Here is a 23,434-nt window from a genome sequence, read left to right as displayed (position 1 = left end):
TCGCTCACTAGCGTAACTGAAAAATTCCGCTTTAAAAAAAAACGAAAACAAAATAATAACGTTCATACTTATATAGCTGATTTCTGTGAAAGTGATAATGAGAAAGAAAGCTGAACATATTCCAACAAAGTATTCTAGAAAATAATTCTAGCTTAGGGTAGAAATGGTTCTTAACGTTACTACAGTCTATCAACTCCAAACTATAATATGTAATACGCACAGATCGATGTAAACTTATCTTTGTCTTCTTCCTAGTGGCCCGGCATGGCCAGGTGGTTAAGGCACTCGACTTTTAATCCGAGAATTGCGGGTTCGAATCTCCGTTACACCAAACATGCTCTCCCTTTCAGCCGTGGAGTTGTTATAATGTACGGTCAATCCCACTATTCGTTGGTAAAAGAGTAGCCCAAGAGTTGGCGGTGGGTAGTGATGACTAGCAGCCTTCCCTCTAGTCAGTCTTACACTGTTAAATCAGGGACGGCTAGCGCAAATAATTCTCGAATAGCTTTGCACGAAATTCAAAACAAACCCAAATCTTCCTGGTTTAGAATAGAAAAACTGTAATTTTTTTATGAATAAATTTATACCGTGAGAAGTCACATTTTATTACATGTAACATACATAAGTCATTCTGACGTAGAGTCAGAAGCATCTATGAAGAAACGAACATTTTAACGCTTTATGTAAATTGTTTGTCCGAATTTCGTGCACAGGTCCACTAGGGCCATCTGTGCCAAAACATCCTAATTTTGAATTCGTAGATTAGAGTCAAGAGTACACGTACTGATCCAGATATGAACACTTATTTTTATAACAAAGTCACAAATTATATACTAAACAGTAAAGAATAGTTTGAACCAATTTTCCCAACAAGTATATCTGAAACAAACACAAGACACGTAACAAACTAAGAAGACATGATACAAACAAAAGAAATATCCATACATGAAGCAATAAAAACACATAAAACAAATCACCGGGTAAAGATGAGATACAAGCCATCCTCCTAAAAAAAGGCACTCCAAAACTGTTTGACTACCTAAAAGCACTTTTTAATTTATCACTATCCTCTGGATACATACCAATTTTTTAGAAGCATACTAACATATTAATGTTTCATAAGAAAGAAAAGCCAGCCAATAAACCTAATAGCTACCGACCAATCAGTCTGACCAGCTGTGTAGGCAAAATTTTAGAATACATAATTAGCAATAGACTCTCCACATACTTGAAAATAACTTCTAAATTGCCTGAAAAACAAAATGGCTTCAGAAAATTTAGACAAACAACCGATCACTTAGATTAACTGAAGAGATAATAGATAACTATAACAAAAAACAGTGCACTGTCGCCTGCTTACTTGACACTGAGAAAGCAGTTAACACTGTATGGCATAACGGTCTACAGTTCCATATGCATGAAATGGGACTACCATGTGGAATTACTCGCTGGTTATCTAACTTTTTGGAAAACAGAAAATGTAGAACAAATGTAGATGAAACATTTTCTGAGTACTTTACTCCAGAAGCTGGCATCGTTCAGGGAGAGGTGGTTAGCCACTGAAGGATCCTAATAATGGATCCTCATCACAGTTCACTGATGATGTGGCAGTCTGGAAAAGTCCTCGAACACCAGCAATAGTAGCCACAAACATACAACCACAATTAAATAACAAGTGAATACCGCCAAAATATAGAATAAAAGTAAATACAGCAAAAACACAACTTGTCGTATTTACCAAGCTGACAAAGCACAAAAAGGAACAGCTGTAAATATATATATAAATGGAACACTACTTCAGACTGCCACAGCGGCCATATTTCTAGGTCTAACCTACGACTCAAAATTAACATGGATTAGCCATTTAAATGAAATTACAATGTAAAGTCTGGCGAAGAATTAACTATGCTAGAAGTCTGGCGAAGAACAGTGAAGCATCAACGGACAATGTAATAAATATTTACACAACATACATTAGACCAGTAATGGACTATGTAGCTCCAGCTTGGATTACTGTAAGTGACAAAATAATCAAAACCAAGCTACAAAAATACAAAACACACTTCTCACAACAGTATACAGTTCCCAGAACTACATCAACTAATTTCATACACAAATATTCAAACATACCAACTATAGTAGATTGACTCCTACATAGTACAATAACGTATATTGATAAAAATGGATGAAAAATGAATTATTATGCGAACTAGACAGGTACTGCATACACGATGAAGATAGTCCTAAACATCTCTCCCCGATCAACATATATTTTAAACACAAAAATAAATTTAAATAATAATAATATATCTATAAAAGGGAAAAGAAAAGGCGACCATCAAACCAGACTTCCTACTGATTGGGCAAATAACATCTATGAAACCAGTACATGGACATTGCCATGAAAAGGGTCGGATAAATTCAGCCCACCCTGACCCTTAAGCAGTAGCCATACCAACCGACACTGCATGATCGTATAAGTAAAAGAAGGAGGCAGAGGTCAAAGCGCACCTGACCCTCCAGAGTGCACATGATTACCCAAATTCCGAGACAGAGAGAGAGAGTGCACGTCAGTTCGTGGGTTAGTGTTTCTCTTGCCTGATCGAATAATGGTATTTGAACGTTTCTCTTATAACACCAAAGTGCCTAATACGATTTTGTTTTCAAGTGATAACCGTTGAACATGAGATACATGACCTTGTGCGGCTCATTTCCATAAAAGTTTATCTGAATACCTTTTACCTACGCCATTACAGCATACTGTTTCAAACAAGACTGTTGTAGGGTTTTTTGGTGAAAATTCAGACGCCAGTCGCTTACTATTCCTTAACAATATTTCAATTAAGCACGTGTTTATCTCTATCACATACTCTGTGCAGCGCATGGCCAAATCATTAGCTTATCGAACTTTGGTTGTGTGCTTACATTATATCAATGACTTTCAAATCCCACTATTTAATTAAAGTAACCCACGATTAGACGACGGGTGGTGTTGACTAGCTTCCGCCCCCATAATTCATTAGTGGGCGATTAAGCGGATAGCCCTCGAGTAACTTTCCGTGAATATTCAAAACAATCATTCAAGCAATAATGTGGATAAAAATAAGAAAGAATAAGGTTACACTTCCTTTTGTTACTCTTGACATGATTTAATATTTATTACTTCAAACACATAGTTTCCCTATTGGACAATATTAAGTGTTTGGATTTACAATGCTAAAATAAGATGTTCGATTTCCACAAAGTTGCCACAACACTTAGCCCGATGTGGCTTTGCTATAAGGAAGTGCACACTCAAAGAAATATTCTGTTTTTCTAAAAGTAAGCCACCTTAACACATGTTTGGAACTATCAGTCAGTCTTATATTAAGATAAAATTTAACCTGTATTTTTCACTTGGTTCTGGATGTGTAAAAAATACAATAAATGTGATGGCTAGATAGATGGAGTTGAATATTTCTAGTGGTTTTATCTGTTTTATAAATAAAGAATAACTGTATTCACTTTTTTAAAGCCTGATTAGTGTGAGTGTGGTACAGCGGTAATTATAGAGATTTGCAACTCTAAAATCTGGGATTCAATTCCCACTGTAAAGATATCAGATAATCCAGAGTGGTTTCACTATAAAACAAACAAGGAAACTAAATACAGTTTATTAATGTCAAGCACAAAGCTGCACGCTGGGCTATCCATTCTGTGGCCACCACTGGTATCGAAACCTAGTTTATGGCGTTATGAAGCGTTAGACCTACCACTGAGTCACTGAAGGGTCAAAAAGTAGTTTTATGTTTGTTGTGAAGGTTAAAGTTCCATAAAGGGGTTTCTGGGTTCTGCCCACTGCAGGTATCGAAACCTAATTTTAACATTATAAGTTTATTGATCTGTCGTTGACCCACCACTCAACAGCTCTTGTGATACTCTAATCCGCGGTTCTAAAGTGCAAAGCACGATGTTTTTGCAACAAACAGACGCATATCACTAGGCAACACCCGGACCTAAAATGACTTTAACCGTTCAAGCAATTAATAATATCCATATCAAAATCTATTGTATTACACTGATTTTATAAACGGGTTGTTAGAAGCTGTAAGGATCCCTAATGGCACAGCGGTATGTCTTCGGACTTACGCTAGAAACAGAATTTCGATACCCGTGGTGGGAAGAGCACAGATAGCCAATCTGTAGCTTTCTGCTGAATTACAAACAAACGAAACAGTTAGGAAAGAAATAAAGACTTTTCAATATCTGTTCACTTATTTGACATATATAACATCTCGAAAATATACAAAGGTGTGGTTGTTTGAATTGTATCCAAAGGACAATTGTTAGAGAAAACGAGTTTACACGAATTTACCTAATGACAAGAGTAGTGATAAAGCCAGGAAGCCTAATCACGAGAATACACTGATGAAGACAGTAATCCTCGTCACGAGAATACAGTGATAAAAACAGTAGGCCTAGTCACGAAAATACAGTGATGAAGACAGTAAGCCTCGTCACGAGAATACAGTGATAAAAACAGTAGGCCTAGTCACGAAAATACAGTGATGAAGACAGTAAGCCTCATCACGAGAATACAGTGATAAAAACAGTAGGCCTAATCACGAGAATACAGTGATGAAGACAGTAAGGCTAATCACGAGAATACAGTGATGAAGACAGTAAGCCTAATCACGAGAATGTAGTGATGAAGACAGTAAGGCTAATCACTAGTCTGTTCATTACTGTTACTTAAAATAACATTCTGACTTTTTTTTTCTCGGCTTTTAGCGAAACAATTTGGGTACCAAAATATTTATTGCCATCAAATACTCACTAACTTACTCGCTTTTATATAACAAGATTAAAAAGTCACCAACTAACTCACTCCCTTTTATATAACAAGATTAAAAAGTCACCAACTAACTCACTCGCTTTTATATAACAAGATTAAAAAGTCACCAACTAACTCACTCGCTTTTATATAACAAGATTAAAAAGTCATTAACTAACTAACTAACTCACTTTTATATAACAAGATTAAAAAGTCACCAACTAACTCACTCGCTTTTATATAACGAGATTAAAAAGTCACTGACTAACTAACTCACTTTTATATAACAAGATTAAAAAGTCACTAACTGACTTACTCACTTTTATACAAAAATTGACGGATACATCAAATCTAGACACAATAAAATTTTGATCATTACACATCATGCCAAAACTCTCTTTTGCAAAACATTTAAGTTGAAATTTGATAAACATAGCTCACAACATGGCCCTCTATCCAGATTGTGAAGTACATGTGGCTTGAATTCACTGTTCTTCTAGATTCTATAAATCACATCTTTAATTCTTTTTACTGTAGTGTATACACCCAAAACATGTTTCATTATAGAGACGTGACTTCTGAATCTTCAACCCGCATCAGGTGTTAGGCGTGAGTTATTTACTTTTGTCTAATTCGACAGATCCAACTCGTTTCGTCAAGCTGTTCTCAAACACAAATATACCATACATATTTTTACTCTTAACGTACGATGAATAAGTGGTGTTTCAGCAAACAATTAAATAAATAGTCATACACCACTTTAGTCAACAATATGTTGTAGTGGCTGTTATAACACTGTTATAACAAGGATAAATATATTTTTACAGGTATATTTGAACATAATTTCTTGTCTTTGTTAAAATAACTATTTTGGTTAGTACTCTAGACCCTAAGAAGAAATGAGAAAAGGAACTTGACGATGGTTTTCTTCTCGGCTTACCATCTTGAGGATGTTTTAAAAAATGTTATTAAACTGCTATTGTAAATATTGCTTTATATTTACAGCTTTCCTGATTAGTTATTAACGGATTTTAAATAACTTGTATGTGAAAATTACATTTCAAAGAAGTCGTTTCAAATAGAGGACATATCTACACTGCTAATTTTTCACAATATTACACAGTTATAGTAAAAGTAAGGCCTTTAAGCAGTGACTTATGTCAGACAATACATATACTGCTATTTGTACACCTTTGGACCCTTTTACGTAAATAACTATTTGAGAAAAATGAGAAAAGTCTTCCTCGCTCAAGCGTATTTTAATGTGTTTTTTACTATAAAAGTTTCATAGTTTCACTAATAGACACATATAGAGGGAGTTATCAACACAACAGGCCATAGATATTGTGAAATGCACTTTGGGAGAACACGTTCGTGGGTTATTTGATATAGAGAACACCAAGTCTAGTTCACATAACCGTAGAGAAATAACTTATTCCTTCAAAGACATTAGCTACAAGCTCAGTTCACTTCGACACAAATTGTAGGCCTATGTTTGCAAACAATGTTTCAACAAAAACTGTCATAGTAAGGTACTTTACACAATGAAAAATATAAAAGAATATTTTTTATTGAAATCAACGTTTCGCCTTTGCGGCTTCTTCAGGGTTAGTATACATTTATAATATATATGTAAAAGGGTACATTTTCTTAACTTTTATCAAAATCTGTAAATTCCTTCAGTATGCACTACAAATGTTTAAAGACAACATAGTAATGTCCGCCTAACTTGCAAGTAAAATGATTTTTCTCGCCAATTAAGCGAGTAACCAAAATGATGTAATAACTCTCATTATTAACATTGAACTAAATTACTCACAGATTACTTATTGAATACTTCACTGAATTTTCATTCAATCTTCACAAAGTAATTGCTAGTATTTATAATATACTCTGTTTCTTAAAATGTCGCGAAATTTTTAGATGACTACTTGATCAGTATCCTAGGTTTTCCATATCTACTATTATTCTACAGTACGTGACATGGATTCTTAAGATGGCTGGTATGAGTATTAGAACTTTAATTAAAATAAATTACAAAACAATGTTTCGACCTTAGGCCGTCTTCAGTTTAACAAGAGAAAATTTGCAACTGATCGTTGCTAGGCGAATTTTTATGAGACGAGAGTATAAACGGGTATGGGATTGTAGAGGGCGTTAGAGGTGAATATCAGGTTATTAATTAGTATAGGTATAAAGGTGTTCCTTTATATTGGTTTACTTTTGACTTTAGTTGTTTAAGTAGGGCTTCTTTGATTTTGCGTTTATTTATATTTGTTTCTCGAATTAATATCTGAGTGTTTTCTATGATTATGCTGTATTTATTTGATTTACAGTGTTTAAAAACGTGTAAATGTGTATTTTTTTGTGTTATTTGAATCTGGTTTCCACTTTTCTGCTTGTTTCTCCAATATAGAAGTTGTGACAGTTATTGCATTGTAGTTTATAAATAATGTTGGTGTTGTCAGTGTAGTTTTCACATAGAAACTTAGTTTTGTACCTGGATTTTGAATAAATTTGGTGTTTACTGGAATGCTGTGTTTTGTCATAAGTTTTTTTGTTTTTTTTCTTTTCTTCCAAATGTTGGTTGTGTTTTCGCTGATATCGGGAATATATGGTATGCTGCAGTGTAAAGTTTTGTAGTTTGTTGTTTATTGGCATTTATTACCATTTGTTTTTTGTTGACCGTGTTGTTGATCTAGTTGTTTGTATATAATTTTCACAACGGTTTTTGGAGGAAGTTTGTTGATACTGATGAAGTGTTGTTTTATTTTGTTGGTTTTATCGGATGAGCATAGTTTTACAGCTGTGTTTATTTGGTTTCTTAATAAGTTGAGATTTTGTTTTGTTTAATGTGCTGAGTCCCAGAGAATGTGTAGACCAGTAAGGGTAATTTTTCTGTGGATTTCTGTTTTGAATTGTGTATCGGTTCTTATGATCTTGAGGATGAGAAATGCTATTTGATTAGTTTTTCGTGTTCACAGGTGAAATTAAGGTTGGGGTGTATGGAGTTAACTGGGTTGAAAATATTAAGTGCGTGTTATTTAGCGATCAATTCAGCCTTACACCCACCACTATACTTGTACAGATAGGTTGACGATAAAATTGCTGGATTTACACCTAAAGATCCAAGTTTTCAATAATGTAAGTTGTGTCTTTAGTCTACTAGTTGTTTCGTATTTTTTAAAATCTAAATAAATGTTAGTTACTAAGCTTAATAAATTATAGTATAATTCTATGGTATAAGTGTAGTTATTTATGATTTTTTTTATTATTCTACTGTATATATAAAACATAAAAAAGAATCTCGTTTGATATCCTCCACGTCGAAATTTTAAAAGGCTTAGCAACCTATGTGCAGCAACAACCGAGTACAGAGGACGTAGCGAGAAGAGATAATTGTCTGCTTTACTTTTAATTTATTGTTCTATATTTTAAGAAAAATAAGTTTAATAATTTATTTCTAAATAGTAATAATCTATATACACATATATAATAATTGAAATGTGACTGGATATTACAAAATACTTGCCCACTAAAACACAGCCAAGACACGGAAGACTTAAAGTCAGTTTTATATCACTGAATACGTGACCTGAGTGCACGTGCATAAATTTTACCCCCGCTAGTACAGCGATATGTCTACGGATTTACAACGCTAAAACAATGAATTCGATTTCCCTCGGTGGACTCGGCAAATAGCCCAATGCGGCTTTGCTGTAAGAAAACACACACACACACACGTTATGTAATGTTAGGTAGGCATGACTCGAAGGTCAATATAATAAAAATATATATATGTTCATCTATAGCGTTATCAAAGTTAAGCTATTTAAACTAAACATTTGTAATTTGTGTTATAATATTTAGTCATTCCAGCACGAAAAAAGGATAATTTATTAATTATTTCCTGATAGTTTTATGATGGTTACGAGGTTGGTTAAGTGACATACCCATATAGAGTATAGAAAGTAACATAAAATATAAAGTCACACTGAAAACAAACATTTGAAATAAATTTAGAATGTTTTAGAGATTACTCAAACCATGTTTGAGATTTTTGTGATGAAGCATAGTGTTTGTAAATATCATAGTATGAAATCACTTTGCGCTCTGACAAGTAACGAAACAGACTCTATTTTCACAAACAGATCTCTGGACAACCCATATCATTAAAGATCTGATTATTTGTACACACAATATTTGTAAAAGGGATAGACACACACACACACGCGCGCGTATGCATGTACACACAAATATGTGTGTTTCTTATAGTAAACCCACATCAGACCATCTGGTAAACCCACGGAGAGGAATCGAACGCTTAATCTCACCGTTGTAAATCCGTAGACTTACCTCTGTACTAGCGGGAGGTAGATATATGTAGAAATACATAATTTACTGTATAAAACCATTTAAGTGTTGGTAGAACTAAAGCGAGAAATATTATAAGAAATTTGAAAAGTCAATGTAACCCACTGGGTGAAAGGTTCCCATGTCAAAAATTATTTTGTTTTCTTGTAATTTATGATTATGTTTGTTTGCCGGGTTAATTATAATATTGAAATATAACTTGAATGTTGAGAGAGCGCTACACTGATCACATGAAATTTACACGCCAAGTTGAAGTCATAGGTGTTTGAAGAAATACAAGATTAGTACTTAAGCCTAAAGCTGTAAAAACATGCTAGTACAAGGTTAGTGTGTTAACTTATTTTAAAATTAGAAATTATTTGTGTTACCTGAATAAAAACATTTGTTTTCAAACTTGTTAAATACATAGTACTTTTATAAATATTAATGTCAAGAAGGCCACATTTATTTATTATTATTCACTGGCGTTGACGGTCTCATTTCGAACTTAACATTTTGATATTACATAATACATTGAGCGATTGTAATTTGCCAGTAATGATACGATGTAGGCATAATTTCTAAAATATGTTACTTAAGCAATGTACTCAATGAAAAGTTAATTATTTCTATGTTACCCTGGGTTTCATTTGCATACTGCCCTAGTTTTAATATATCAGTTTGGCCTTTAAGTTCAACTTACTGAAGCTTCAGGTTTCGCGTACATAACTATTCGCTATAATACCTGTTCAGCAATTCTGCTAACTTTAATGACCTCAGAAGATACCATTGTTCTTAAAGTTTCAGTAATAGATATAACCTCCTGCTCGGAAGTTTCCTAAGTACAGAACGAGTATTGAATAAAGCCTCGCGACATATTAGAGCTTCGTACCATTGCAATGTATCGTACTAGTAGGCTATACTTTCAATCATAAATTAGTTGTTTTATAGAGGGCACTATTAACTAAAATAATGTAACAATCCCAGTTTCGTCTAATATTTACTAGCAAAAAAACATTACTTAACAAATATTGAGTAATCAGTTTATGAATATCCAGTGAGTTTGAGTGCAGTATCGAAAAGTTGTTCACCGTTAGAAGTGAGATTTATCGTGTCCACTTAGTTTTAGGAATGATTATTTAGGATGTTCTGTTTGTTTGATGTACTTTAATCAAAGAAATATCTACTGACATGTTTGGGTATTTGGAGTTACCACTACATTAAGTATATACATACACAGTGGTATCCTTCACGGAACAATAAAGTAAACACTTTTATGTGAAAGAATGTTTGTTAAGCTTCGTTACTTTTTGTAACGTTCATCTGCAAATATCACTCACTTAGATGAAATATTCACTTCATAAACACGCATACAGCGATTTATCAATACAGCGAGTTTTGCTAAGACAATACTGTAAAATAGTCATTGTTAATATTCAGATATGGTAAAGGTAGTTTTAAAAGGGGTGATTTTTATGACCGCTATTTTGTTTCATCGCGATACCTACTTTTATTTATTATCGTGCTTAATAATTATCGAAGTGCCTGAACATCAAACGTTATGGTGTAAAATAAGTTAGATTGGTATAATTTCTATCAATTTGATACGATTAATCTATAGCTAGGGCGAAGATTAATAACATTATATTATTTATTCATATTTAAACCATTAACATTTGGAATTAGTTTTTGAATTTTGCCCAAAGCTATACGGGGGGCTATCTTGCGTTAGTCATACCTAACTTAGCAATGTAAGACAAGAGGGGAGGCAGCTGGTCATCACCACCCACCGCCAGTATTTGGACTGCTTTTACCAACGAATAGTGGGATTCACCGTACGTTATAACGCTTCCCCGTCATACCAAACATGCCCTTTCAGCCGTGGAAGCGTTATAACGTACATATAGTTTTATTATGAAGTACGATGAAAACTCCAACAGAACACTAGACTTTCTTATCATATATAGGAAGTAATATTTTTATATAATAATGTCACCACGCGTCTAGAACAAATATTCATTGATAACGTATACTCGAAATACAGGTTGTTGATATAATGGTTTTCTGTATCTTAACCTTCAGATGTCACTTTAGAAGTACTTATTTTGCAAGTGGTTTTGTAAGACGAAGGCCTAATATTCTGGAACAAATATCCAACAAGATACCGCTAAAATCCATATTTTGGACATGATGATTCACTCTGTCTTATCCTGTCCTTCATGTATACATGTTTTCATATTGCAAAGTCACACCGGGCTGTCTGCTGTATCCATCACGGGACTGTCCTGACAAAGTAAGTCCTCTTGGTAGGAAAGCGTTAAATCTATAAACTTGCAACGCTAAAATTCAGTTTAATTTCGCCATTGGACACAGCAGATGGCTGAACGCGATGTGCTATGATATAATCCATCAATTGTTTAAGTCCTTGTTTTACAGATGCGAACACGAAGAATCCTTTTAATAATGGAAACGAACATGAGATGTACTTCCTATATCCGTGTGTGTTTGTCTAGAAATGCACGGTAATAAGACGGACTTAACAATTTACAACCATAGAACTGAATCGTTTCTGGTAATTTTAAAAGGTAATATTTACAGTTTAAACTGCAGAAGTAACTTTAATTGAAAACACAAAACAAAACAATGTTTTATTCAATATTAAAATTCACCATTCGTCTATTTAATATTTGTTCCAACTTAACATGGCAGACACTGGTAACCATGGTAACCAACATTTACATAACCCTCTTGTAAAATGTAACAATATTCTTAATTGTTTAACCCTAGAATTATTAAAAAGGCTAACGTTTCTTGATGACGAGAAACCCACTTAACCTGAAGATGACCTAGGAAGGTCGAAACGTTGTTCTCTCCTTATCAGTAACGGTGTTACTACCCATACCAGCCGTTCTGAGATACAATAGTGTTAATACCCATACCAGCCGTTCTGAGATACGAGGCCAACGCTTATATTGTTTAATAACCTGATTCCATGACGTTTAGTGATAAGATGTGTTGGTGTCCCCTAAGTCTTTTGACGAAATTGTGATCGAGTTCAAGTCTCTTACTTTTCATGCTGGGTATTATAACACATAACAAGTTGTGGATAATACATTTTCTCTACATTGGGAAAACCCTCTAGACAGAACAGGTTCTGGTAATCCACAAGAAATGTTCCAGTTCTTCAAACTACTGAAAGAATATAAAACAACTGGACTGGTTGGCCATTACTTTATTGTTTAACACCAGTATAAACAATAAGGCTATTCATTCTCCTCCGACCGGTTCGAGCATTAGCATTGGTCACTCTGATGGCTAACTGCTGAGCTCTCTCGATGATTTCTTTCCTCTTTCTAGAAGAAACTCCGTGGGCAATTTCAGCACAGTACCGTCTGTTCTGCATCATTAACATTTCAAGATCCTATGGTTAAAATATAAACATGTATGTCTTTACAAACAGCCACACACTACTTGACAAGTAATCAAACCCAACATTTTTAAACAATCACCACATCACATCCATAGAGAATGTATAAAACAATAAAAATTGTCTCTAACACATTTCAACCACAGCTAAATGTTCAGTAACTTAATGTATATTAAGTAATTCTACATGTAATAAGAGTAACTTGTTGTAAGATGACCTGTCAATGTATATTAAGTTATTATACATGCAATTTTTACTTTTTCTGACAACTTGGATACAAATTTAAAGTAAATGTTAATAATATGATGTGGTGACTGTATCTGAAAATAATAATACTCTCAAAACACTTTGTGTAAGTCATTAATTCTATTTGTAGTTAAGTAATCAATGACAATATACCATTTAAATCAAAACCTTCAATTTCAGAAAACACCAGTGAATGTTGCATCTAAAGATTAACTCTTTAGCAGAGGAATGAAGAGACAGAAAAACTTTAACTAGCAATGTTTTATACATTGTAGTCCAAACCTAATGTCACAAATGTTCATAACATATGAATTCCAGACAGCCACATCTTTTTTGTTGGGAACCAAAATCGTGTCTTCTTCTACCAAACTCTTACAAGACACAGAAATGCTTTAGAAAATGAATTAATAGAATATTGTAATTTTAAAAGTACTACACAAGGGCAGTCTAGATTCAACAGAATTTTTGTCTACAAACTAATGCATGCTTCCAATACTTCTGGACAGATGAATGAGTTACTTTCTTTCCACATATACCCAAGAACAGATCTGGACACAGTGGTAATGAATTAACTATGGGAAAGGACTTGAGTAACATTGTTCTGGAGTCAACAGAAGCTTTCCTAGACACACAATACATACACCCAAGAACAGATCTGGACACAGTGGTAATGAATTAACTATGGGAAAGGACTTGAGTAACATTGTTCTGGAGTCAACAGAAGCTTTCCTAGACACACAATAATGGGTGAGAAAAACTAATTCAATTTTTTGGAAAGTTCCATGGACATAAGAACATACTTCATCGAACTAGGACGTCACCCTAAGAACAAAGTAAGATGCAAATAATTCAGTTCTGAGATACTTTAGGATCTAATTTTACTTTCACTCAAGCTACAGGATAAGGCAGTTTTCTTTGTGTTCTATACCAAGGTGTAACTATGAAACAAAGTGGTATTACAGTCCTGACCTGAACTTTTACCTGTGAAATTAGTAAAACATAGATGTAATAATCTTTTCTCCAATGTCTCACAACCAAAACAGTGGATTCCATATACAACTTTAACGATAAAAATGTCTGTATTATTCACCTTCTGATACTTAACATGACAAACAACTTGATTATAGCACTAAATTTGTAATTATTTTATCATTCATTACAAACATCTGTTAAATGGATTTTGTACTTCCTAACGTATTATCCAATTATAGTTTTAATAACAGCTGGAAGATACCAACACTTATGGTACATTGGTCCAGGTTTTAAAATGGAAGACAGTGATTGGTCCAAGTGTATTAAAATGAACAGGTGTGCTATTTAAGAAGTCAAACAACAGTAACAACTAATATAAATGTATCAGAACCAGTGTTTCCTCTAAGCTGCACAACAACTAAAGCACATCCTTGATAACTGAAAGGAGTCTCAAAATGTTAACAGCCTTAATGACCCTGGCAGTCAATAGGCCTAAAGCCCAAATAAACAAATGGCAGAATTACAGAGCAGCTAACTATGCAAGAGAGTTAATGGTCTAAACATACCACTTCCAATGTCCACATCACACTGACACTAGTGCATATGAAAAAATTAAACACTGATCAAAACTACACTGTGATAGTTTGGATTTCTGTAAACAGCGTGATACAACTAAAAATGGATTGTTTTTGTAAACAGTATTTAGAACACTTCTCTAAAAGTATATTTATACACTCAGATAATAATTAAAGATGTGCTCAACACATCCTTTTTACTAGCCGTACTGGAAAACAAAAGAATATGAAGCAATTTGGGACACTACCACCATCCAGAAAAACACCTGCAACAAGTAATTTTCCAGTTACAATAAATGAAGGAATGCAACATTGTAACAGGTGAGAATCCATGAAGGTCAGAGGCAAAAGCCATCTAGTATCCCTAGGTATAAGTACCTAACATAACCAAAACGATCAAGAAAGCGGGCCAACAGAGTACTAGTTTGTAATGATAAGGCTTTCAACAAATACACATTGTTCAACTTTCTTATACCTCAAACAGCTGGAGAATGAAGTAAGTTGTTCCTGGTATTGTATATGAAGACAAAGTCAAGTCACCAGACCTAACATGTACAAATTTCTGTGTGACCAAATGCAACAAAACTGTTGTCTGACACTGCTGGATGCATCATGGAAAGCCAGAAGGGATGTGCTGTGCTTTGGACAAAATGGCAGAGTAATGAGAGACATTCGCAATAAAAACTACATTTTAATATCAGAGTCCAGACATACAGTTGTCAAAGCAACATGGACCATAAACACATGGCAACATTCCAAGACCCACTTGTTCTCCAGAGAATGTTCATTGAACATGGACTAAAACACACAGCAATGCTCCAAGATGTACTCATTCTCCATAGAATGTTTATTGAACATGGACCAGAAACACAAAGGCTGACGTTCTAAGATGTACTCATTTCCCACAGAATGTTTATTGAACATGGACCAGAAACACAAGGCGACGTTCTAAGATGTACTCATTTCCCACAGAATGTTCATTAAACATGGACCATAAAACACAAGGCCACGTTCTAAGATGTACTCATTTCCCACAGAATGTTCATTAAACATGGACCATAAACACAAGGCCGCGTTCTAAGATGTACTCATTTCCCACAGAATGTTCATTAAACATGGACCATAAACACAAGGCCACGTTCTAAGATGTACTCATTTCCCACAGAATGTTCATTAAACATGGACCATAAACACAAGGCCACGTTCTAAGATGTACTCATTTCCCACAGAATGTTCATTAAACATGGACCATAAACACAAGGCCACGTTCTAAGATGTACTCATTTCCCACAGAATGTTCATTAAACATGGACCATAAACACAAGGCCGTTCTAAGATGTACTCATTTCCCACAGAATGTTCATTAAACATGGACCATAAACACAAGGCCACGTTCTAAGATGTACTCATTTCCCACAGAATGTTCATTAAACATGGACCATAAACACAAGGCCACGTTCTAAGATGTACTCATTTCCCACAGAATGTTCATTAAACATGGACCATAAACACAAGGCCACGTTCTAAGATGTACTCATTTCCCACAGAATGTTCATTAAACATGGACCATAAACACAAGGCCGTTCTAAGATGTACTCATTTCCCACAGAATGTTCATTAAACATGGACCATAAACACAAGGCCGCGTTCTAAGATGTACTCATTTCCACAGAATGTTCATTAAACATGGACCATAAACACAAGGCCACGTTCTAAGATGTACTCATTTTCCACAGAATGTTCATTAAACATGGACCATAAACACAAGGCCACGTTCTAAGATGCACTCGTTCTATGCAGAACATTCACTGTTTTCACAATACTTCAAAAACCATAATTATAGGACCTAGTTCTCAATAAAACTCAAGTTTGATTTTTACATAATTCATTCTCTCATCAGTACAGTAACAGTTCTACTTACCCTGGAATTATGGACAAGGACTTTTTTGAATCCATTGGGAAGAATATGTTTTATCTTTTTTGCAGTTCCATACCCGATATTGGGCATCAGATACTGACCCTTGAAACGTCTTCTAACCCTGTTGTCTATACCCTTTGGTTTTCTCCAGTTTGGCTGAAACCAAAACAACAAGAATTAGACAAGGTTTTAATCAGAATATTTTAATACCATTTTGCAAGGAAAACATATTTTCTATACCAATGACATAAAATATTTGCATTAATGAACACCATCATGTTTACATTTCTTCGAAACAGAACCTTGGCAGGGGTTTAGTTTAGAGAGAGAGAGCCTGAGGAACTCTCTCCACAACAGGGGTATTCAGGTAGTAATCACAATACATTTCTTCAAAACCAAAATAATTCATTAAAGGGTGGAGAACTTGATAATATTAACCTGTATTTAAGAGTCCATACAAGACTACACACACACACGAACCAGGATTAATTTCTGGAATAAGTCCTGAAGATTTATTTTTGGGATATGTTATTTATTTTAATGACAAAAATAACTTGCATTTCCTGTTTTAGTAAATGGTTGTGACTGATCAAAGCTAAACAACAAAACTGAAAAATATAGAAAATTAGCATACAGTTGTTCTTGCACACAAACAAACAGAAAAACCTCCAAAAGTTGAAATTTATTCTGTACAACAAAACCAATTTATTTACTTTCATAATACAATTTTCGATTTTGAGTTGGTATTAGAATGGTCTGAATAAAATCACTAGTTTGAAAAATTCAAAAATGTTTTCCTGATGATAGTACAGCACTTGTAAGTCACAATGATTTCACCAATTTTTAATGTTTTCCTGATGATAGTATAGCACTTGTAAGCCACGATGATTTCACCGATTTTTAATGTTTTCCTGATCATAGTATAGCACTTGTAAGCCACGATGATTTCACCGATTTTTAATGTTTTCCTGATCATAGTATAGCACTTGTAAGCCACAATGATTTCTCTGATTTTTAATGTTTTCCAGATAGCACTTGTCCAGAAAGCTCTCTTTCTCTGTTATTATAGCTTTTAGTTAACCTTAATCTACACAGGTCATGAGTCAAAGGCCATGTCATCACATTTGTTATCTCAGATTCAAAATTTTATTGAACTATTATGAATGTACATCAATAAGTTTGGTACAAACTGTAGATTCTAATACAAAGTTTATTATTATACATTGTTTAGTTCCTGAATTTAAAAGTAAATATAAAAGATAACATCAATGTTTGTTATGTGGAACACACTGCTGGTTAAAATTAAGTGTTTCTGATGTCAAAATACAAAGCAAGTCCCATCTTTACGATTCACTAAGATATCGCTACATGTAGAGTCAAACACAGTGACTTTACTCACATCTATGTTTTGGAAATGGTCACTTATATAAACTTACTGTTCATAAATGTACATACATCTAAATGTATAATTTTAAAAAATTTAAGCTGCTTTCATGAAAAACATGAATTATATTAATTTTTTATGGTGGTTACAAGATCAGTCAAATCTACTAATCTCACAGATATTCGTTAGTGAAAATAACAGCTAAATTATAAAGGTTTTTCTTAAGAAACATATGAAAACTTTCTGAACATTACAAATATTTTGTATGTGAAATTTGGTAAAAAAATATTCTGATTCATGAAAATATTTTTAATCTTAAAATTACTTCAAAAACATTGGATAACCAACATGCAAATATAAGAAAGGCACAAGAAATACACTCAGCAATTTAAAGATAGATACATGTACACTATAACCAAGCACAAAATGGTTATGAGATGAGACCCATGGACCAAGTCCGTGATGAAGAGTTGAGCATGTTTAGATAGAAGTCAGGACATAATGATGAAAGCTTAGCTAAGCAGTGTTGGAAAGCTTTATGTTACACATTTGATTTCTTTTAGAGCTTGCAAAAAAAAAAAAAACCTTATATTATACAGATGTTACAGTAAAAGTTAATCATGAATATGACTAAAATATGAAACATTAAAAGAAGTGAAAAACAGACATTAAAGACTCACCTTTATCTTTACGTATCTGTCAGACTGATGACGAATGAATTTTTTTAAGCCTTTTTTTCACAATTCTGTGTTTTACCAATGGTCGAATCGTCATTTTGAAACAATATCTGAAAACAATAAACAAAACTAATATCTTAACTCATAATTGCTGAACATAAGATTAATATAAAAGACATTTCAACTAATATTTATACATTGTAACTGACCCAGTTAAGAAAACTGGTTATATGTGAAAGGTTTCATCAGCTGTGTGAAGAACAGTCAATATCGTTCACTATGTAATAGTTTTACAGTCAAAGTGTTTAATATAGTTCTTCACTATGTATCAGTTTTACAGTCAAAGTGTTTAATATCGTTCTTCACTATGTAATAGTTTTGCAGTCAAAGTGTTTAATATCGTTCCTTCACTATGTGATAGTTTTACAGTCAGTGTTTAAGTGTTTATGTGATATTTTACAGTCAAAGTGTTTAATATCACTATGTGATAGTTTTACAGTCAAAGTGTTTAATAGTATAAAGTCCTTCACTATGTAATAGTTTTACAGTCAAAGTGTTTAATATCGTTCTTCACTATGTAATAGTTTTACAGTCAAAGTGTTTAATATCGTTCTTCACTATGTGATAGTTTTACAGTCAAAGTGTTTAATATAGTTTTACTTCACTATGTTTAATATCGTTCTTCATAGTTTTTTACAGTCAAAGTGTTTAATATCGTTCTTCACTATGTAATAGTTTTACAGTCAAAGTTTTAACATCGTCAAAGTGTTTAAGTCAAAGTGTTTAATATCGTTCTTCACTATGTGATAGTTTTACAGTCAAAGTGTTTAATATCGTTCTTCACTATGTGATAGTTTTACAGTCAGTTTTAATATCATCCAGTCAAAGTGTTTAATATCGTTCTTCACTATGTAATAGTTTTACAGTCAAAGTGTTTAATATCGTTCTTCACTATGTAATAGTTTTACAGTCAAAGTGTTTAATATCGTTCTTCACTATGTGATAGTTTTACAGTCAAAGTGTTTAATATCGTTCTTCACTATGTAATAGTTTTGCAGTCAAAGTGTTTAATATAGTTCTTCACTATGTAATAGTTTTACAGTCAAAGTGTTTAATATCGTTCTTCACTATGTAATAGTTTTACAGTCAAAGTGTTTAATATCGTCCTTCACTATGTAATAGTTTTACAGTCAAAGTGTTTAATATCATTCTTCACTATGTAATAGTTTTACAGTCAGTGTTTAATATCGTTCTTCACTATGTGATAGTTTTACAGTCAAAGTGTTTAATATCGTCCTTCACTATGTAATAGTTTTACAGTCAAAGTGTTTAATATCGTTCTTCACTATGTAATAGTTTTACAGTCAGTGTTTAATATCGTTCTTCACTATGTGATAGTTTTACAGTCAAAGTGTTTAATATCGTTCTTCACTATGTAATAGTTTTACAGTCAGTGTTTAATATCGCTCTTCACTATGTGATAGTTTTACAGTCAGTGTTTAATATCGTTCTTCACTATATGATAGTTTTACAGTCAAAGTGTTTAATATCGTTCTTCACTATGTGATAGTTTTACAGTCAAAGTGTTTACTATGTGATAGTTTTACAGTCAGTGTTTAATATCTTCACTATATGATAGTTTTACAGTCAAAGTGTTTAATATCGTCCTTCACTATGTGATAGTTTTACAGTCAAAGTGTTTAATATCGTTCTTCACTATGTAATAGTTTTACAGTCAAAGTGTTTAATATCGTCCTTCACTATGTAATAGTTTTACAGTCAAAGTGTTTAATATCGTCCTTCACTATGTAATAGTTTTACAGTCAAAGTGTTTAATATCGTCCTTCACTATGTAATAGTTTTACAGTCAGTGTTTAATATCATTCTTCACTATGTAATAGTTTTACAGTCAGTGTTTAATATCGTTCTTCACTATGTGATAGTTTTACAGTCAAAGTGTTTAATATCATTCTTCACTATGTAATAGTTTTACAGTCAAAGTGTTTAATATCGTTCTTCACTATGTAATAGTTTTACTTGTTCTTCCAAAAGTATATGCAGAATAATGACAAACTGTAGTGGACCACGGACAACAGTCTTAAAAATAGTTTTCAACCATAACTTAAGAATTACCATAATTATTACAAGACGACAATTAAAATATCGATTTCACATAATGAACGTAATACTGAATAGCACGTACAACGTTGGAATGTAATGTTACCAAACACACACACACTGGCTCTGCTAAATATTAGAAGCTGTTAATCTAGCTGATTTTTACCATTTATTATTCTATGAATACATCTCCTTAACAATGGAAAAACATGAGAGACCATTGTGTTTGATTTACTATATGAGCCATATCTTAGCATACAGAAGAGGTTCTTATTTTATATTCCAACTTGTTAGTATTAGTAATTTGAGTTCTTTATTTGTACAATGTTATAGACTTTACATTTTGACATTACAAACATTAATTTTAAACAGCGCTGCATTCAACATACTACGTGACATACAGAAATCAATATTTAGGTGTTTTTTAATATTTAATTTGAAATTAAGAAATCACCTCACATATAACATTAAAATTTGAATTATAACTTAATCTACAATTTGATACCAAACTTACTTATGCAAGTTCATGAAACAGAACTTCAGTCAAGTTCTTAATGCAAATAAACAAATTTAATGATATATAATGATAGAACCTTTTTCCTGTCTGGAAAATGATGTTAAACAGATAAAAGCTGACTTTTGAATTTTTGTTTCTTATACAGTTTCACTAGCGTGACAGCCAAGCTGGACCAATGGTCCTGTGTACAGGGTGGCCCATAAGTCTCTACCCATCCATGTTATTATGTTATACTAATGATGGGTTGAAGGCAGCTGTTACTGCAGCATTTGAAACAATAACTCCTGCTATGTTGAGGAAAATGTCTCAGAACATGGCATCACATAACATTATGCAGTGAGAATGAGGGACAGCACACAGATACACAAGATTTATGGATGGGTAGGGACTTACGGGCCACCCTGTATCTTTAACTTCTATTTATATATTGATAACATTTAAAATATTCAAAGATTATCTTTATACATGTAGAGTTATGAGATGTATTGTCCATTACTGGGTAGAACTTTAGTATTACTAGACTACCAGTACGTTTGTTTAAATTAATGGCCACAAAAATTATGATGTTTAATGTTATTGTGAAAAAACATGCATACATACTTATCTGTACTGAAGTAGCATTTCGAATTAAAGCACACTTTTAATTCACTTAGCTGTCACAGATATTTCTAACACTAACAGACTGATTGGCTAAAAATGAATTACCTTCAGCAGGAGTGTAGTCTAAAGGATAAGAGTGAATTTATCTTGGATTATTGGAAGTTTGGAAATCAGGACTAAAGGAGAAATCGCTTATTTTCTAAATAATTAAGGGTAAATCTATACCTTTACTTTTCTTAAGGGATAACGTGGAAGCAAAATCCTATATTGAATGGTACCTTGATGTTTTATACTAAGCCGCAAATATAAGTTACACAAAACCATAGTCGTAGCGATAATAGTATATTAATATTACCTGAAACAACGTTAGAGCTCGAAATAAGCCTAACCGAAGTAATCCATTTTCTATAAGCAAATATCAGAATATGCGGCAAACACACTGACATTTACCCCTTACATTTCGAAAATAAAGTCCTAAACATAACCTTTATTATTCAAATTAAAATTAAGTAAGAAATCTTATATATTTTAAAATAAATTAATACAAGATTATAAAAGATTCTCCTTGCCCTTTACTTACCCAGAGAGCCGACGTCAATATTAATGAGGAATGTAAAGAAATCTATTGGGAAAGTGCCATCTGCTAGATTTAAACTTTATATTATTATTATATTATATTAAATTCCATTTTAAACCAGAGACAACTATTATAGTATCATAAACAAAATGCATTTTATGTGTTATTTTTGTGATCATATCTCACAGTTAAAAACAAAACGTTGTATAGAAATGAATGTTATCTCAGAAATAGCTGTTTCTAAACTTCACATGGTTTATATAATTTTGACTAACATGAAACATTTTCCTCATTACAAAAGGCAATATAATGCAGTGGATTTTGAGCGCGGACATAAGATGAAAAGAAAAAAAAATGACGAAAGTTGATCTGAAAAATTATAAAATTATTTATGCAGCATGATGCAAAGAAATAACGTGGTGTCGAAAATAAGATCAATCATAAACTAAAGAATTACGATATCTTGAGTGCACTCTGAACAACGGAGATCTAGCTTCTGAAAATGTTCAAGTTTTAGAATTTCGTTATGTTTTCTAACTATTTTGGCTCGGCATGGCCAGATGGGTTAAGGCGTACGACTCGTAATCTGAAGGTCGCGGGTTCGAATCCCCATCACACCAAACATGCTTGCCCTTTCAGCCATGGGGGCGTTATAATGTGACGGTCAATACCACTATTCGTTGGTAAAAGAGAAGCCTTAAAGTTGGCGGTGGGTGGTGATAACTAGCTGCCTTTCCTCTAGTCTTACACTATTTAATTAGGGATGGCTAGCTGAGATAGCTCTCGACGAGTTTTGGGCCACGCCCCCGTTAGTACAGCGGTAAGTCTACGGATTTCCAACGCTAAAATCAGGGGTTCGATTCCCATCAGTGGGCTCCGCAGATAGCTCGATGTGGCTTTGCTATAAGAAAACACACACACACACTTTTTGCGTGAAATTCAAAACAAACATTCTCAAAGCTAAATTAAAATAACTTAAAAATTTAAAATCAGCCTTCATCATTCATATGCTTAAAAAGCTATATCTTAAACTCACTCAATTTTAGTACATCTTCAACATTCAAAGGAAGCACATTTCAGTACTCTGATTGTCAAAGTGTTTACGTTCAACCAAGCGCCTGTAAACGGCTGGAGTATCCATGACTCTCTATATCTTTGTTAAAATTGAAATACGGACTTCTTCATATTCGTTCAAATATCTATCGCGGAAGGAGCAATTTTTATTAAGAGCTGCAGAGCTGGATGCCCACATATGCA

General features: G+C 33.3%; 1 pseudogene across 1 annotated transcript; it reads right to left on the bottom strand.

The window, feature by feature from the left end:
• Positions 1-11,812: 11,812 nt before the first annotated feature.
• LOC143231995 (large ribosomal subunit protein eL32-like) lies at positions 11,813-18,470 on the bottom strand (annotated as a pseudogene). Its single transcript, XR_013017323.1, has 3 exons — positions 18,369-18,470; positions 16,308-16,460; positions 11,813-12,587 (listed from the first exon to the last, which is right to left on the bottom strand). The product of XR_013017323.1 is annotated as a large ribosomal subunit protein eL32-like (transcript).
• Positions 18,471-23,434: the final 4,964 nt, after the last annotated feature.

The sequence above is a fragment of the Tachypleus tridentatus genome, chromosome 1, assembly GCF_004210375.1.
Source record: "Tachypleus tridentatus isolate NWPU-2018 chromosome 1, ASM421037v1, whole genome shotgun sequence".
NCBI classification, from domain to species: Eukaryota; Metazoa; Arthropoda; class Merostomata; order Xiphosura; family Limulidae; genus Tachypleus; species Tachypleus tridentatus.
This window is presented reverse-complemented; position numbering and strand designations above follow the sequence as displayed.